Source organism: Bufo bufo, chromosome 2, assembly GCF_905171765.1.
Source record: "Bufo bufo chromosome 2, aBufBuf1.1, whole genome shotgun sequence".
Lineage (NCBI taxonomy): Eukaryota > Metazoa > Chordata > Amphibia > Anura > Bufonidae > Bufo > Bufo bufo.
Window position 1 is genome coordinate 277424132 of NC_053390.1, and position 5863 is coordinate 277429994.

A 5863-nucleotide genomic window follows, 5' to 3' on the forward strand; every position below is an offset into this window, starting at 1 on the left:
GTTCCGCAAAAAAAAACGGAATGTACTCCGTATGCATTCCGTTTCCGTATTTCCGTTTTTCCGTTCCGTTCTAACATAGAACATGTCCTATTATTGCCCGCAAATCACGTTCCGTGGCTCCATTAAAGTCAATGGGTCTGCAAAAAAACGGAACACATACGGAAATGCATCCGTATGTCTTCCGTTTCCGTTCCGTTTTTTTGCTGAACCATCTATTGAAAATGTTATGCCCAGCCCAATTTTATCTATGTAATTACTGTATACTGTATATGCCATACGGAAAAACGGAACGGAAAAACGGAACAGAAACGGAACAACGGATCCGTGAAAAACGGACCGCAAAACACTGAAAAAGCCATACGGTCGTGTGCAATAGGCCTCATGCACACGACCGTTGTGTGCACCCGTGGCCATTGTTCCGTTTTCCGTGATTTTCTGCGGACCCATTGACTTTCAATAGGTCTGTTGAAAACTCGGAAAATGCCCCGTTTGTCATCCGCCTCCGTGATCCGTGTATCCTGTCCGTCAAAAAAATATGACCTGTCCTATTTTTTTGACGAACAACGGTTCACGGACCCATTCAAGTCAATGGGTCCGTGAAAAAACACGGATGCACACAAGATTGGCATCCGTGTCCGTGATTCGTGTCCGTAGGCTACTTTCATGCAGATGGATCCGAAGATTCGTGAAAACTCAAATCCGACAGTATATTCTAACACAGAGGCGTTCCCATAGTGATGGGGACGCTTCTAGTTAGAATATACTGAGAACTGTGGACATGACTGCCCCCTGCTGCCTGGCAGCACCCGATCTCTTACAGGGGGCTGTGATCCGCACAATTAACCCCTCAGGTGCTGCACCTGAAGGGGTTAATTGTGCGTATCATAGCCCCCTGTAAGAGATCAGGGGCTGCCAGGCAGCAGGGGGCAGACCCCCCTCCCTCCCCAGTTTGAATATCATTGGTGGCCAGTGTGCGGCCTCCCCCGGCCCCCCCTCCCTCCCTTTATTGTAATATCATTGGTGGCCAGTGTGCGGCCCCCCCGGCCCCCCTCCCTCCCTCTATTGTAATATCATTGGTGGCCAGTGTGCGGCCTTCCCCGCCCCCCCTCCCTCCCTCTATTGTAATATCATTGGTGGCCAGTGTGCGGCCTCCCCCGGCCCCCCCCCTTCCTCCCTCTATTGTATTATCATTGGTGGCCAGTGTGCGGCCCCCCCGGCCCCCCTCTATTGTATTAATATCATTGGTGGCCAGTGTGCGGCCTCCCCCCCCCCGATCATTGGTGGCAGCGGAGAGTTCCGATCCGAGTCACAGTTTAATCGCTGGGGCTCCGATCGGTAACCATGGCAACCAGGACGTTACTGCATGCCTGGTTGCCATGGTTACTTAGCAATATTACAATATTAGAAGCATCATACTTACCTGCTGCGCTGTCTGTGACCGGCCGGGAGCTCATCCTACTGGTAAGTGACAGATCATTAAGCAATGCGCCGCACAGACCTGTCACTTACCAGTAGGAGGAGCTCCCGGCCGGTCACAGACAGCGCAGCAGGTAAGTATGATGCTTCTAATATTGTAATATTGCTAAGTAACCATGGCAACCAGGCATGCAGGAGGCCGCACACTGGCCACCAATGATAATACAATAGAGGGAGGGAGGGGGGGCCGGGGGAGGCCGCACACTGGCCACCAATGATAATACAATAGAGGGAGGGAGGGGGGGTCGGGGGAGGCCGCACACTGGCCACCAATGATATTACAATAGAGGGAGGGAGAGGGGCCGGGGGGGCCGCATACTGGCCACCAATGATAATACAATAAAGGGAGGGAGGGGGGGTCAGGGGAGGCCGCACACTGGCCACCAATGATATTCAAACTGGGGAGGGAGGGGGTCTTCCCCCTGCTGCCTGGCAGCCCCATATCTCTTACAGGGGGCTATGATACGCACAATTAACCCCTTCAGGTGCGGCACCTGAGGGGTTAATTGTGCGGATCACAGCCCCCTGTAAAAGATCGGGTGCTGCCAGGCAGCAGGGGGCAGTCATGTACACAGTTCTTAGTATATTCTAACTTGAAGCGTCCCCATCACCATGGGAACGCCTCTGTGTTAGAATATACTGTCGGATCTGAGTTTCACGATGTAACTCAAATCCGATGGTATATTCTAACATAGAGGCATTCCCATGGTGATGGGGACGCTTCAAGTTAAAATATACCATCGGATTGGAGAAAACTCCGATCCTATGGTATATTAACTCCTGACTTTACATTGAAAGTCAATGGGGGACGGATCCGTTTGCAATTGCACCATATTGTGTCAACGTCAAACGGATCCGTCCACATTGACTTGCATTGTAAGTCAGGACGGATCCGTTTGGCTCCGCAAGGCCAAGCGGACACCAAAACGACTTTTTTTTCATGTCCGTAGATCCTCCAAAAATCAAGGAAGACCCACGGACGAAAAAGCGGTCACGGATCATGGAAAAACGGAAACCGTTTTTACGGACCGCAAAAAAAACCGGTCGTGTGCATGAGGCCTTAGGCCTAAGGAGTACATTCCGTTTTTTTTGCGGACCCATTGAAATGAATGGTTCCATATACGGACCGTATACGGAACGCAAAAAATGGCCCGCAAAACGGAAACAAAAAACAGTAGTGTGAAAGAGGCCTTAAAGGTTACCGTGTTTCCACAACAGTAAGGGTACTTTCACACTTGCGGAAGAGGATTCCGGCAGGCAGTTCCGTCGCCGGAACTGCCCGCCGGATCCGGCAATGTGGAGGCAAACTGATGGCATTTGTCAGACGGATCAGGATCCTGATCTGTATGAGAAATGCATTGAAATGCCAGATGTCTTCCGGAAAAACGGATCTGGTATTTATTTTTTTGACATTTTTTTCGGTCTGAGCATGCGCAGACCGCTATGCCGGATCCGTTTTTTCCGGAACACTCTGGGCCGGATCCGGCATTAATGCATGTCAATGGGAAAAAATGCCGGATCCGGCATTCCGGCAAGTGTTCCGGAATTTTGGACGGAGATAAGACCGCAGCATGCTAGGACGAAACTCACTGCCGGAAAAGTATAACGCTAGTGTGAAAGTACCCTATGTTATATCATTATTCTGTACCATGGATCAGGAATGCTTGCCTGCCAAGACCCCCATGATTCTGAGAACAAAGGGGCCACAGAGCTAAATTCACAGTGTTTCCCTACACAACGATGCTCCGGACCAACCACTGTTCTGGAAATGGCAACATAGTCCCACTCACTTGTATGGGGCTGTGTTCCAGGAAATTGAATTTACTTCTTTTATAAAAGACTGGTTTTATGATCAGCATGCAATCTTCTCAGTAATATCTCCCTTCACTCATTTACTGCATATTACAAGTGTGGCTATGTTAATGTGGGAATACTTGATAATGGTTTTAGTGCAATACTCTTATAAAAAATGAATAGATTGGGAATTTTTGAAACTAATTGTCAGTGTATAAGCAGCACAGTTCTAAACTTTAATGCGCTCAGCAACTGAGTCATCAAACTCTTTTGTTTTTCCGAAGCGTAAGATAAAGTAATTATTTCGTATTGTTGACATTAGAACAGCTTTGTGCAAATGGATTATTTAATGTTACATCATTCTATATGTATTGTTTGCTGGGGCATACATGTCATAGAGAAAGCATAGCCCATTGCTATGTGGGCATGTGCGGTATGTTTACTAATGTTGGTCTAACCTATGTAAATGGAACAATGCTTTGGCTATATTACATTACAAAAACTATGGGGTACATGGATGCCTATAATATCGCTTTCAAGATTGCACCATAGAAGTAAGTGGAGGCACCCAAGTTGCAAAATGTGAAAGCAACTCCGATTTTAACCTGTTGCAGTGCCCACTGCACCTAGTTGAAGTAAAGCCTGCATAATTATTCCACTGTTATGTTTCTTATACCATTCTACACTAAAAAGTATGAATAAAAGTATGATATGCCATACTGGATATTAACAGTGAAGTATGAGTGCTGTGTCGGTCTTATACCGCTGAGAAACTCCAACTGGGTACCCTAAGAAAAGGTAGTGCACTAAGGACCGTGTACTCAGACCCTGGACATAGCGGAATATTGATGGGAAATATGGCAGGTAGCCTGCGATGGCTTATTACTAGGGATGAGCGAACCCGAACTGTATAGTTCGGGTTCGTACCGAATTTTGGGGTGTCCGTGACACGGACCCGAACCCGAACATTTTCGTAAAAGTCCGGGTTCGGGTTCGGTGTTCGGCGCTTTCTTGGCACTTTTTGAAAGGCTGCAAAGCAGCCAATCAACAAGCGTCATACTACTTGGCCCAAAGGGCCATCACAGCCATGCCTACTATTGGCATGGCTGTGATTGGCCAGTGCACCATGTGACCCAGCCTCTATTTAAGCTGGAGTCACGTAGCGCCGCACGTCACTCTGCTATGATCAGTATAGGGAGAGGTTGCAGCTGCGACGTTAGGGCGAGATTAGGCAGATTAACTCCTCCAAAAGACTTCATTCTGTGATCGATCTGCAGCTGTGGATCATTGAAGTGCTATTATTGACTTGCTCACTTTTTTGAGGCTGCCCAGAGCGTTTTTAGATCACTTTTTTTCTGGGGTGATCGGCGGCCATTTTGTGACTTGTGGTGCGCCAGCACGAGCTATCACCAAGTGTATTTAACCATCGATAGTGTGGTTATTTTGTGCTATATCCTACATCAGCTGCAGGCTGAGCCTGTGTCACCGAAGTGCATTTAACCATCAACAGTCTGGTTATTTTTTGGCCATATACTACATCAGCTGCAGGCTGAGCCTGTGTCACCCAAGTGCATTTAATCTTCAACAGTCTGATTATTTTTTGGCCATATACTACATCAGCTGCAGGCTGAGCCTGTGTCACCCAAGTGTATTTAATCATCGATAGTGTGGTTATTTTGTGGTATATCCTACATCAGCTGCAGGCTGAGCCTGTGTCACCCAAGTGCATTTAACCATCAACAGTCTGATTATTTTTTGGCCATATACTACATCTGGTGCAGGCTGAGCCTGTGTCACCCAAGTGCATTTAACCATCAACAGTCTTATTATTTTTTGGCCATATACTACATCTGGTGCAGGCTGAGCCTGTGTCACCCAAGTGCATTTAACCATCAACAGTGTGGTTATTTTTTGGCCATATATTACATCAGGGGCAAGTTGAGCCTGTCACCCAGCGCCTAAAAAATAGACCTGACATTTCTATTCAACCAAATCTGTACTGTTTTAGCTGGTCAAGTTATTTGTATTGACCGTAAAAGCACACTTTTTTTTCTGGGTTGAAAAAGCATTCCCAAATTTGCCATTCTCAAAATAACTAGTTTCTGGTATTTGAGGCCTACTTGAAATCTATCCCAAAAAGAAAATCTTACATTGAAGGTATTGATAGTGTCATTCACAAAAACCTAAGACACACGCTAGCGTGCTGATAGAAGTGTGATTCTGTGATTAAACCTATACCTGTCACACAGCGCAAAAAAAAAACAGGTCTCACATCTCTATTCAACCAAATCTGCACTGTTTTAGCTGGTCAAGTTATTTGTAGTGACCGTAAAAGCAGACTTTTTGTTCTGGGTTGAAAAAGCATTCCCAAATTTGCCATTCTCAAAATAACTAGTTTCTGGTATTTGAGGCCTACTTGAAATCTATCACAAAAAGAAAATCTTACATTGAAGGTATTGATAGTGTCATTCAGAAAAACCTAAGACACACGCTAGCATGCTGATAGAAGTGTGATTCTGTGATTAAACCTATACCTGTCACACAGCGCAAAAAAAAAACAGGTCTCACATCTCTATTCAACCAAATCTGCAGT